Raw genomic sequence first — 13,737 nt, forward strand, 5'->3', positions numbered from 1 at the left:
ATACATATACATGTATCCACTCTCTTTTAGATTTTTTTTCCCATATAGGCTATCACAGAGTATTGAGTGGATTTCCCTGTGACACATATCTTTTTGAATTAGTGTTTCCATGTTCCTCAGATAAATACCCAGAAGTGGAATACCTGGATCATATGGTAGTTCTATTTTTAATTTTTCAAGGAACCTCCATACTGTTCTCCATCGTGGCTGCACCAATTTACCTTCCCACCAACAGTGTACGAGGGTTTCCTTTTCTCCACATCCTCAGCAACAACTTATTATTTCTTGGCTTTTCAGTAATAGCCATTCTAACAGGTGTGAAGTGATATCTGATTGTGGTTTTGCTTTGCATTTCCCTATTAATTAGTGATGTTGAACATCTTTTCACGTGCCTGTTGGCTATGTGTGTGTCTTCTTTGGAAAAATGTCTATTCAGATCCTCTGCCCATTTTTTAATCAGTTGTCTGGTTTTTTGTTGTTGAGTTGTAGGAGTTCTTTATATCTTGGATATTAACCCCTTATCAGATATATCATTTGCAAATAACTTCTCCCATTTAATAGGTTGCCTTTTTATTTTGATGATGGCTTCCTTCATTGTGCAGAAGCTTTTTAGTTTGATGTAGTCCTATTTGTTCATTTTTGCTTTTGTTTCCCTTGCCTTTGGAGTCAGATCCACAAAAACATCACTAAGACCGATGTCAATGAGGTTACTGCCTGTGCTTAGCCTGCCCCTTCTTTTTAAGCCCAATGCATCAATCCTACCACAAGAGCAAAGTAGAACAAGTTACAACATGCACAAAAGGCAGGAAAGGGAGGGTCAGCAGTCATTGTTTGTGGCTTCAGAATTCCATAGAACTATAGGCTAGTGATGAAAAGATAAAAGATGTTTACAAGGTTGAATTTTTTAAGTAAAGATAAAATTTGTTGAAGATTTTCTCTGGTATCCTTCTAAACAAAGAAAGGGGTATCTTAACCCACTGCCATGTCCTCTATTTATAATCAGAGTTCTACCTGATTTTTCTGAGTGAGATTAAACAAGTGTCAAAGTCCCTTCAAGCTCCAAAAGCCCCTGAAAACATGAATCCTTAGCTCAGTTTGGTGACTTTTTCTCCTTATGCATGTACACTATGAAAAACTGACCAGAAGCTGGGGAAAACAGAACCTGTCCCTGATCTTTGAACATTCTGGACTTTTAGGCAGAAACAGTACAACCTCACCAGTCACTATATTTTGCTTTGTTTCAGTCAAACAAGGAAAAGGACAAAGTCTGTAAACAAATTCATGTGGAAGACAGACATATTACAGAGCCAGAACATTAAGTGGAAAATTTGGGATACATAACAGGGAATATTTAAAGGCAGAATTCAAATTCTTAAAGTATGCATTATAGTTGTACATAATTAATTACCTGATTTACAGGTTTTAACACAAAAACAGAAAAATATATGTATAGGTTGCCCCACACAGGATATTTATACTGTTACATTATATACTGTCACATATAATGTAGCAGTATATATATGTATATAGATAGTATCATATATATAATGCATGCACACGTATGTATATATTGGGGGGATGGGTATGCAGGTGTGGGTGGACAGAGAGAGAGAGCGACATTAAGACAAGAGAAACTAGGATTTTACATCAAAAGGAGTCAACCAGCCCAATGTAAGCATATAAGCCCCATGACAGAAGGGACTTTGATTTTTTACTGCCAGGCCTTGATGCCTCAGTACACAGTAGCTGCTCAATAAACTCATTTGTTAAAGGACTAAACATTATAATGTTTTTCCTTTTTAAAAGGTATCTCATAAATAACATTAAAGAAATTATAACTATAACCCTCCTACACTGTTGGTGGGAGTGTAAATTGGTGCAGCCACTATGAAAAACAGTATGGAAGTTCCTTAAAGAACTAAAGTTTGAGCTACCGTATGATCCAGCAATCTCACTCCTGGGCATATATCCGAAAAAGATGAAAACTCTAATTCAGAAAGACACATGTACCCCAATGTTCAGAGCAGCACTATGTACAACAGCCAAGATATGGAAGCAACCCAAGTGTCCATCAACAGATGACTGGTTTAAGAAATGTGAGTGTGTGTGTGTGTGTGTCTGTGTGTGTGTGTGTGTAATGGAATATTACTCAGCCATAAAATAATTAATTAATTAATTAAATATTGCCATTTGCAGCAACATGGATGGACCTAGAGAATACCATACTAAGTGAAGCAAGTCAGACAAAGACAAATATTATATGATATCACTTATATGTGGAATCTAAAAAATACAAATGAATCTACTGCAAAACAGAACAGACTCACAGACATAGAAAACAAACTTATGGTTACCGAAGTGGAAAGGGAGAAGGAAGGGATAAATTAGGAGCTTAGAATTAACAGATACACAGTACTATACATAAAATAGATAATCAACAAGGATGTATACACAGGAAACTATATTCAGTACCTTGTAATAACCTATAGTGGAAAATAATCTGAAAAAATATATATATATATGTAATACTGAATCACTATTCTGTACACCAGAAACTCACACAATATTGTAAATCAACTATTCTTCAATTTAAAAAAAAAAAAAAAGAAACTATAACGTTAATGGATAGAGATTATTTTTCCCCCAGCTTTCTTGAGATATAGTTGATATATAACACTGTTTAAGATGTGCAAAATCATGACTTGAGATATATATCTCAAAATGTTGAAAAGCAATTACCACAATTAGTTTTAGTTAACACATCCATCACCTCACATAGTTACAATTGTGTGTGTGTGTGTGTGTGTGTGTGTGTGTGTGTAGTGAGAACCTTGAAGATCTACTCTTTTAGCAACTTTCAAGTATACAATACGGTATTATTAACTATAGTCACCATGCTGCACATTACATCCCCGGAATTTATTCATCTTTTAACTAGAGGTTTGTACCCTTTGACCACCTTCACCTATTTCCCCAAACCCCTACTTCCTTCCACCCCAGCAACCATCAGTCTGTTCTCTTTCTATGAGTCTGGGCTTTTTTTTTAGATTCCCATACAAGTAAGATCATATGGTATTTGTCTTCCTCTGTATGAAATTTATTCTTAATAATGTAGGTATTCACATTTGTAAGCAACTTTAGAAACTATAAAATTACATCAGGAAACTACTAGATTTTAGAGTAAAACCATCCACCACCAGGACACAAATTTGAAAACATCCTCTCCTGTTACCCAGTAATTGTCTAATTACAAGTCTCTGTTTTGAATCATATTGTTGTCCCCAAAAAAATGTACTATGAGAAAACTACATTTATCATGACTAAATATTATTAACAATTTTATCTCGTCTGAAAAGCTAAGCCATCAGAAGGTGTCAACCACAGTGAATTTAATTTATAAAGTATGGCTGAAGCCTAAAATAAGGGGCTAGCTGATTTCACCAGCACAGAGGAAAGTGCTATTCATTTGAACCTAGGAAGAACTACCATGAAACTGTTTTCTTTCCAAATAAAAACTAAACTGTAAAAAGCTTTATAAAATTTGGTGCCTTGCAGCACTATTTACAATAGCCAAGTCATGGAAGCAACCTAAATGCCCATCGACAGATGAATGGATACAGAAGACGTGGTACATATATACAATGGAATGTTACTCAGCCATAAAAAGGAACGAAATTGGGTCAGTTGTAGAGATGTGGATGGACCTAGAGACTGTCATACAGAGTGAAGTAAGTCAGAAAGAGAAAAACAAATATCATATATTAACGCATATGTGTGGAATCTAGAAAAATGGTAGAGATGAACCGGTTTGCAAGGCAGAAATAGAGACACAGATGTAGAGGACAAACGTATGGACACCACAGGGGGAAAGTGGGGGGGTGGGGGGGGGGTGGGATGAGCTGGGAGATTGGGACTGACATGTATACACTAATTTGTATAAAATAACTGATAAGAACCTGCTGTATAAAAAATAAGTTAATTAAAAAAAAATGGTGCCTTTGTGAATTTAAATCAAAGTTTCCTTAATCAAACAACTTTACATATATACAACTCACATGCATACATATAAGTACATACACACACTTATATATACATACACACATGCATATACATAGATTATATTAAAACATAAAAATGTGACATTAAAGGAAGAGGAAGTTAAATAATGGGCCATTTTTGCCAACTTTGAGTTTTCTTGACTTAAACTTATTATTCGTTGCCAACCTAGAGACCCAAAGAGAAATGAATGGCTTCTCAATTCAAAGACAAGCATATTATAGAACTTCCAACCTTTGGGGGTGTGAGTTTTTAGCATTTCTACAGACAACAGAAAATATATATTGGTCTCTGCCCCCAGTTCCTGGCACAGAGCTCCTGAAACCCTGTAATTTTCTGGGGGAATAGGAGTGTCCTTTTTTCTAATGAGGCAACTCTGGGTGGCCTCTATTTGGTTACTGGATAGGGGCTGGTCACCTCAAAAACCAGGACATGATTAGAAGCTTGGAATTTTCAACCCCGGCTGCCCACTCTCTCGAGAAGGGAGAAGGGCTGAAAATGGAGTTAATGATCGATCATGCCTATGTGGTGAAGCCTCCATAAGAATCCCAAGAGTACGGGGTTCTGAGAGCTTCCAGGTGGGAGAACACATCCGTGTGCCAGGAGGGTGACACTCCAGCTCCACAGAGACAGAAGCTCCTGAGCTCAGGACACCCCCAGACCTCTCCCTATGTATGTCTTCATCTGGCTCTTTGTTCATCTGTATCCTTCATCACATCCTTTAATAAACTGGTAAACCTAAGTGAGTGTTTCTCTGAGTTCTGTGAGCTGCTCTAGCAAATTAATCAAACCCAAGGAAGGGGTTGTGGGAACCTCCTGTTTACAGCCAAGTCAGACAAAAGCTGTAGGTAACCTGGAGACCTGCTACTTGCAGTTGGCATCTGAAGTGGGGTGAAAGCAGTCATGTGGGACTGGGCCCTGAATCTATGGGATCTTACACTATTTCCAGGTAGACAGTATCAGAACTGAGTTAAATTTTAGGACATCCATCTGGTGTCAAGGAATTGCCTGTCGTCAGGAAATAACCCCACACATTCGGTGACCGGAAGTGTCAGAAGTGTTGTGAATGTGGTAATAGTGAGAAAGCAAAGGAGACACCCAGGGGAAGGAAAGACTGAGGCTTTTCTAATACGGGGGAAATGAACAAAGGCACATAGCATCAGGGCACAGATACACTTTCCTGATGGCAGAGTCATGCTACCAAAACCCCAAAGTCAAATTTCTGCATCTGGCTTATTGTCTTATTAGTTGTCCATAAATAAATTTAGTGACTAGGATAATATTTTTAAGATTTTTATATCCTTTACATTTTCTCTAATAAGAATAAGAAACGTCACACACAGTACATGAGGCATATCCTTTATGCTCTGGAGGCTAAGACATATTCCATGGAAAATTACACAACACAATTCGATTTGGAAAACTAAATTTCCCTTGTTCTCTAATCACATGGAGCCAAACCCATTCTTTGCATCACTATACACTGAAAGACGATGGTAAAATCCTTCTAGTTTTATGATCCTATAACATGGAAAACTGTTTTCTCCATATTTAGTTTCTCCCTGCTACATGCTATACAATAATTTCAGGTACCTTAGTGATAAACTGTCTGTGGTGATCTGAATTTTTATCCTTCTATTTTTTATAAATCAAAGTATTTGAGAAATGAATACCATAGCAGTTCTTAAATACAGAAAAACAGAGGCCACTATTAGTGGAGAGAAAGGAACGGTATATGAAAACTCTCATGTGGAAGATTCACGTTGGGAAAACTGTAGAAGGATGGCTATTTTTAATTGAACTTGAAAAACATTATAATGATTACTGTGTTATAATTCTCACAAAGGATTATATATGGCACTTATCTCTTTTCCATACTGCAGTTTATAGAGTGCAATGTACAATCAACAAAAATCAATAAAGTACAAAATCAAAACAAATAACCCTTGGGCTTGGCCTTCAAGGAGCTGACAATCTAGAAGTTTGTTGAATACATTTTTTAAAGTATATAGAAAAAGCAAATATAACCTGTAATGATAATATAATCAGACTCATTTTTAAACAAACAATGAATATTGTTCTTCAAAATACTTACCCAAAGATACTGTTATTCTAACCATAAAGCTTTTGCAGAATATTTTGGAACTTTTCTTTCAGAATTATCTTTAAAATTTGTTTATGAGCAATTAAAAAGATCACTAACATTACTTTACAATCATACTTCATAATGTAGAAGTTGGAGAGGAAAACCACATCTCAAAAAGAATCCGATTAAAAAAACATGACGTGAGGAAAAAACAACAGGTACACTAAAAGAGATGGGGACAGAGTTCTGATAAAACAGTAGTAGTAGACATAAAGTACTAATACTATATTAGGATACTAGGATACTAAGAAATCAGAGGAGAAATTATTGCCTTTTTAGATTTGATTATGAAAAGGGAAAAGGTGGTTCTATGGCCCATCCTGCTGACCCTAACATGCACAGCGCATAAGCCTGAATCAAACATAGATACTATCATTGATACAACATCCTAGGCAGTTACTTTGTAATAATAAAGTAATGACCATGATTATTTCAGCAAAGAAATAATTACTTATGAAATGTTGCCTAAAGACAATTTAAGTCAAATTCTGAAGATTTTTTTAAAACATAGTTCCATTTTCATAATAATTAAATTTTAGAACCTTGACAGGAATTAGTGATCTATAAAAGCTAAAATGACCTCTACCTTCTCTTTTAGAATTAAAAACAAGTTATGGTTGAAAATCTTCTTTCTCCAAGATTTACTGTAAAAAACATATAATGTTCAGAAAACACTATATAGGTCGCCATGAATTTTGGGCCAAATATCATCTGTGATTAACATATTAAGAGAAATATTATTTTTACGCACGATAAAGTGATATGGCACAACATGACATGTTACTATTTTCCCTGACTACCATTCATGTCCTCTCTCCTTTAGGTGATGTTCCTTTTGGAAGTTTATCCCCCTCCATAAGATGACATACGGGAAGGGCTATCAACCAAAGCACCCAACATTCTCTGGACCAAGGAATGGACACATGGCCCCAAAGTAAGGTTCTTTCCTGGAAGCCGATTGTATGAGTAAACAGCATGTTTGCACAGGGATCAAAATCTCATTGACCCCAAAGGTCAAAACCAGAAAAGACCATCCACTGCTTCCTGCAATCTTCCTTCATTTCTAGATCTGCTCTGTCTTCTGTTCTAAGATACTTTCCAGCCATTTTTAAGTCTTAGCATATGTAAAAATTTAACATCTACATGGCACACTGGGGTGAGAGGGCTAGACTGCTCACAGGCTAGAAGTAACGGCCCCAGGACCCAGCCAGCTGACCTTAGACTGAGGAATCAATATCTACTCTCACCTGTAGCCCATTCCAAGCACATCCGTGTACCCTGGCACAGCTCCAAGGGACTTGATTCTTCAGATTGTACTCAAACTACAAATTACAAGATATCCTTCCAAATAGACTGCTCCTTTGATTAATTAAGCCTGAGTGGGATTCTGTTGTTTGCAATTTAAGTACTGATATAGATATTAGGAGGCAACTGATGGAGAGGATGGTGATGGAGATGATGGCAATGATCAAGGTCATGATACTGATAAGAGGAAAGGGTGGAGAAAGAGGAGGAAGAGGAAGAGGAAGAAAGTTTACAACGTAAGGGACTTTACAAACAAGTGTATTTAAATGGCTTTGGTTTAAATTGTGTGACAATAGGCTTTAGTTGTCTAATTACATTTTTAATGCCTAATATATATCTGTTACTTTTAGTATCTGTTATTCTTTTAGTATCTCTTAGATTTATATATAATCATTCTTTGCAGAAATTTCAATGTTAAGAAATTAGATTTAGATTGCTTTAAATATTAGACATTATATTTTCATGGATAAGTAACCATCTAAGATGGTGGCCACAAAGCGCCCTAGTTTTATACAAAGTACATCACTTTATTGGCTTCAGTTCATTTGATGCTTTTGAAAAACAATTTTAGGAAATTCCCTGGCGGTCCAGTGGTTAAGACTCGGCGCTTTCACTACCGTGGGCCCAGTTCAGTCCCTGGTGGGGGAATGAAAATCCCACAAGCTGCGCATTGCGGCCAGAAAATAAAACTATTTTAAAAGTTTCTCAGTTTCTATTAACTTCAGAAAATCTAAGTTTGGAAAGTCTGTTAAAATAACTTGTGACCAATAATCTTGTCAAATTGTGGTTTTACAACTGAGATGCCAGTAAGTGGAGGACTAAGGTACTTTCCTAATTCGTCTATAACCATGTCTAGTTCATGACACAGTCTTATTTATCAAATGCTAGCAACAAAAATAATCTGAATGACCTCAGCAATAACATTGTTTGGACTTGAATTTCTCCAGAAATCACTCAATTTGCCACTTCATTTGATATAAACAAAAATAAGTCTCAGGGTTGGATGAAGGAAATTTGGGAAATTGGATCTTAAAAACAACTTCATCACGGGCTTTGGACTTGGACAGCTTGGGTCAACCCTCAGCCCTATTGCTCACTAGTTGTGTGAACATGGGCAAGTTTCTTAACCCGAGCCTCAGTTTCTTGGTCTATAAAATGGATGGGATATTAACACCTACCTAGAAGCATTGTTGGGATGTTTAAAGCTCTTAACGCAATACCTGCAACCACAGTAATCATTCTATAATGTGAGCTATTATGAGGGCGTAAAATTGAGTTTTTGTTCTGTGTCAATTCATATTCTCTTTGTCTATGTTAGGTTTTAAATACTTACATGATAAAGTCCCCACTTTTATTTCGTAGCAGCGAAGTCCAATAAGCTAATATCTCAATCAAAAATCTGCATACAGCTAACGCTGAAAGTATTTTTGTGGGTTAGATTTGAGGCTTAATAACTTAACTCCCTATCATTATCTTTAAAAATATTATATATGAGGGAATCCACCATCTGTTGATGTTGCTTGCTGCACACACTATAACAAACAGAAATACATAAAAGAAAAAGTTGGTCTTTAAGACCCTAAGAGTAGTTTTCCGTGAGAAGAGAGAGTATGAGAGATACTTGAAAATTGAGGCCTGGAGTGGGAGTTGTTGTCTCCTAATGATAAGTACTCTCCTTGGTTTATACAATAAACATATGTCAGAGAGAGAAAAAAATCTAAACGCAGAAAAAGGACACATAACCCCCTACCCCACCCCCGCTGCAGCAACAGATTGCCTGGAAATTAAAAGCATTTGGTTACAAATATCACTTAATAGAATTTTGCCTTTGTCACATATTCCTGTGATAGGCTGAGTGTTCTGGAGACATTTTAAATAAGTTTATATCATCCTCTAACCTTAAAAAGGATCCTTTAATACATAATTAAGTGGTAAAATACCAGTTAAGCAATTTGTTCTGTTTGTGCATACTTATCTAGAAAAATGATAAGTTTATTTGTAAAAGGCTTAACAATTGCCATGGCTACTAAACCTAGCAGATGAGTCAAACTCCAATTAGTTAATAGATGTATTTTTTAACAAAAAGAGGTCTAGGTTTTTAAATAGCAAAACAAAATAAAATTTCAGAGCTTAGAAAATGAAAGGTCATCAATTTATTTATTTTATTTATTTTTTTTGGCCTTGCCGCACAGCTTGCGGGATCTTAGTTCCCCCCGAAGATGGATGGGTCCCAGGTCCCCTCCCGCAGTGAGAGCGCCGAGGCCTAACCACTGGATTGGAAAGGTCATCAATTTTAACAGTTTTGAATACTACAAGAAATGCAGGGCCCACAAAATTAAATGATTTAGCCAAGGATACTACCGAGTTAGTGGTGAAGCCAAAATAGGAATCCGAATCTTGAACAATGAGAGAACAATTCTTAAACAGTTATCACATAATTCCTGAGCAAACAACCTAAATATTCACCATTTAAACTATAAAAACTGCTGCTACAACTACTAAGTGCTTTACACAATGACTACATTAAATCCGCACAACCCTGAGTGGGCTTTATAGATGAGGAGTCAGGACCAGAGACATTAAGTAACTTGACCAAGTACACACAGGGAGTTAGGATAAGCATGCTCTCTCCACTGCACCACGTAGCCTCTCCTGCGATAAGACTCTTCGTTACCATACTACATACTATCTTCACTCCATCTTCCTTGTACTGTACAAGACTAGATGAGCCCAAATCCAATTCCACCTTAAACGATAAAATATAGTTGCTGGTTCCAAAATGGCCTTAGTCATTCCAATCCAATGACAGCAGAAGTAGCACAGAGAAAAGGCCCTCACCTTCCCCAGCTGTCCAGATCCTACTCTTCCCATCTTTAAGATGAAAAGCAGTCGAAAGACCTCCAAATTCTGGTATTCCCTCCCTTTGCCCCCTTCCCTCCTATTTCTACCAATCAAGGGATGTGATCAAATGTTGAGAGGGTAGGTATGGGGTCTCTGAGTGCGGGCTCAGTACATGCTGCAAAGGCTAGAATCCATTTTATTCTTTCTTCCTCCATTTGGTAGAAGAAGATTAAGATGGGAGCTAGAAGTCTACAGCCACAATCCTATGAGGCATATAAGATGTTCAGCAGCTACCATTTTACGTGAGCTTAGGAAGAAATGCTGGAAGATCTGTGAGAAGAGGTGATGTACCACGATCTAAACCCCTTCCCTCAGCTCCTTCCCCAAACGGAGTGTCAGGAACACCAGGCTGTGAGGCAGGGGTCAGTGGTCAGGGAAGAAACAGAGCCAAACAACATGCTAACCGTTCTCAGAGGCTGCCAAGCGGTACCGTTTCCGAGCAACACATACACAGGCACGTGCTTGCAATCAACGTACCCTATCAATGTTTCTGTAAACTTGAGTAACTTTAAGAGGAGGGTTTCAAGCTATAAGTTAATTCAGCTACCAAGACAGGTAATTTATTAAGTGACTTTCTTATATTCTTTTTCTTGATGAACTACAAAAGAATATAAGTTTAAAAATATTAAGTTCTAGTCCTTGTGTTTAAATTTTTTTACATTCAAATTATTAGAACACTTGAACCCCAAACCCTCTTACCTCCATCCCCAAGAGAACTCTCAGGTAACCCTTTTAGACGGTCTGCCTTAAAATGTTTGATAATAAGGAACTGACTGCAAGTCCTGTGAAATGGTTGCGTCATCACCACAAGCTGTTTCACTGTTTGGAATACAGCATCTCCTTCATTTATATATTGATACACACATACAGAAAAACAGGATTTGATTTGAAACGAACACTATCAGTGCTTTCCTGTGCAGTAGACGATTTAAAAACAAAAACAAAAAAAACCCTATAAAATGACTTAATTGATCCTCCAGGATGAGTAAGCCGTTAACTAATGGGGTCAGAATCATTGCAGAAGTGAACACATTTTTTCAGCTTTTTTTGGAACAGAAGAGCTAATGGAGCTTCTCCCAAAATTCTTGACGTAAACTCAGAGAAGAACCTGCTTAGGTGGCATCATCTAGCCCGTGGGACGGTTAGCAATGTCTGCAGACAGTTCTGGTTGTCACAGCTGGGGGTGGGAGGGGCAGGAAGTGGAATGCCACCACCATCCAGGGGGTCGAGACGAGGGATGTTACTAAGCACCCTAGAGTCTACACCACAGCCCCGCACAACAAGGAATTATCTGGAACGCCACGCCGACTGTGCCAAGGCTGAGAAGCTCTGCCCTGAGGTTGTCATGGATTTGCAAAACTGTAGTTTCCACAAAGCCTATCAATGACACTCAGCACATAAATACCTCAACATCGCTCTAGCTATTTTGAGGGCTTCTCCCCCACCAGGATATCTGCTTACGGAAGAATAACCATGGCAAGTCTGGTAGTTATTCAACAGGGAATTCATCTTCATTTTCTTTCATTCATTCCCTTGGCTTCAATCACAGTCTTTATGCTAATAACTCCCAGCTCTGCCACTTGGCGTCAAAGCCTTTCCCACGTTTCACACACTGGACACCTCCAGCTTCCCCCATATCCAAAGCTAACAGCACTGGCTCTTTACTCCCGCCCCCGACTGTGCCCCAAGCACCCCCTCTTCTCCGCTTCACCTCTCGTGTTCCCAGGCTTAGGGAGCAGCGCCGCCACTGGCCAAGGGGAAAGCCTGGGCCCCCGGGCTCATCCCCCTCCCCAGAACAATCACAACACTCTGCACATAATTGGCATTTGACCCACATGTTGAATGCGAATTAACCTTTCAAACCAGTTGGTAAGTGATAAGCCCAAAGAAGACTGGAGAAAAAATAAATAAAACAAAACCAGGCAGCAGAGAATGGAGGTCAGCATAAAAAAGCAGCACATTTGGAAGTGTATTCCATGCTCAAAATAAACAGCATCACAGACCCGAAAAGAACCAAAGAAGTCCCAGGGCATGGCTCAAAAGGTGGAAAAGATACAGATGACACTGACCAGCTAGGGTGCTGACTCTGAAAAAAGGCCACTTTCTTTACAATTCAAGCTTAATAGGCATGACTATCCCAAAGCACTGAAAAGAAAGAGAAAGAGATGAAGGGAAAAGAAGAGTACAGTAGTAGAGTTAGTAAAAATAATGACAATCACCTAACACTTGCACAAAGTTGAAGTTTGCAATGTTCACATATATTATGTTATTCTTTGAAAAACTCTGAGGCAAGCAGGTCTTGTAATTACTGGGCAATGATACTTAAACTCCCACTGATAAGACCCTGAGGTTTTGAATAGCAATTTAGAAAGAACCATGGATCATTCTGAATATTAAGTAGCAGAAAGCATCAAACCACCCTGACACAGCCAGTGTTCAAGTGGTCCTCATCACCGCAGAGACTTCTGGTAAAAGCCATCAGCAGCAATTCACAATGGTGATTGTCCAAGGAGCTGCTATTTCAGGAACTACACAGGGGTCATTTCAAGAACCATTTCTATTCATTTTACGTCTCTGATAATAGAATTTGGTTGGCTGGTGACATCCTTCCATCATCTCCAGAATTACCAACAGTATGCTTTATCATCGTAAGTGAGTCATTACGTCTCTTTTAGAGATAAGATTCCAGAAGGTTTCAATAAATTGTAAAGACATCCAAGTGAATCAGAGAGGAGAATTTAAACTTTGACCAACAGTTTCCCCTCTGTATCTAACATTAGCTCATCTGTAACACATCATGACAAACTAACACTTGGGTTTATAAATATGCATGGATTTCAGCCTGACTCATCATCACAAAGTTAGGGCTATAAATGATTGAGTATTCCCCTCGTGTGGTATAACATTTCAGACGGAGGCAAGAAGATTTAACAGGTGGGGTGGGTTTGGTTTTTTGGGTTTTTTTTTTAATATCATCTGATTTGTTTTTCATTCTCACTGATTTTGTTGTTCTACCCAGTAAAGCTGAGACAGCTTCAGCTTAGAGGGACAGACGCACACAGCCAAGAACAAAGACAGAGTTGTTCAATTCTAACTTTCAAGATAGAATTATTTAAGTGAGATCAGCAAAAGCAACTGTCTTGAACCCACACTTTCTACTGTGAGAGCTTGAAAGAAAAGTGGTACGTTTGATGTTCCAAAAGCATTTGGCTTGGAACATGTAGAATTGAGAGTTTATATGAAAGATACCGAAAGAGCATGGCAATAGCAATTAGAGCAGTTTTCCTGGCTCTAGGAGAAGAGACAAAAGTTTGATGGGTTGGCAGAAA

General features: G+C 38.0%; 1 protein-coding gene and 1 long non-coding RNA gene across 2 annotated transcripts in view; one reads left to right on the plus strand and one right to left on the minus strand.

The window, feature by feature from the left end:
• Positions 1 to 13,737, minus strand: part of BCKDHB (branched chain keto acid dehydrogenase E1 subunit beta) — a 235,886-nt gene that overhangs the window by 86,136 nt on the left and 136,013 nt on the right. The window lies entirely within an intron of this gene.
• Positions 1 to 13,737, plus strand: part of LOC132376160 (uncharacterized) — a 92,773-nt gene that overhangs the window by 77,423 nt on the left and 1,613 nt on the right. Inside the window, exon 2 of the long non-coding RNA XR_009506233.1 lies at positions 7,026 to 7,136. This is a non-coding gene — a long non-coding RNA (uncharacterized LOC132376160). The remainder of the gene's footprint in view (positions 1 to 7,025; positions 7,137 to 13,737) is intronic.

Source organism: Balaenoptera ricei, chromosome 12 (assembly GCF_028023285.1).
Source record: "Balaenoptera ricei isolate mBalRic1 chromosome 12, mBalRic1.hap2, whole genome shotgun sequence".
NCBI lineage: Eukaryota > Metazoa > Chordata > Mammalia > Artiodactyla > Balaenopteridae > Balaenoptera > Balaenoptera ricei.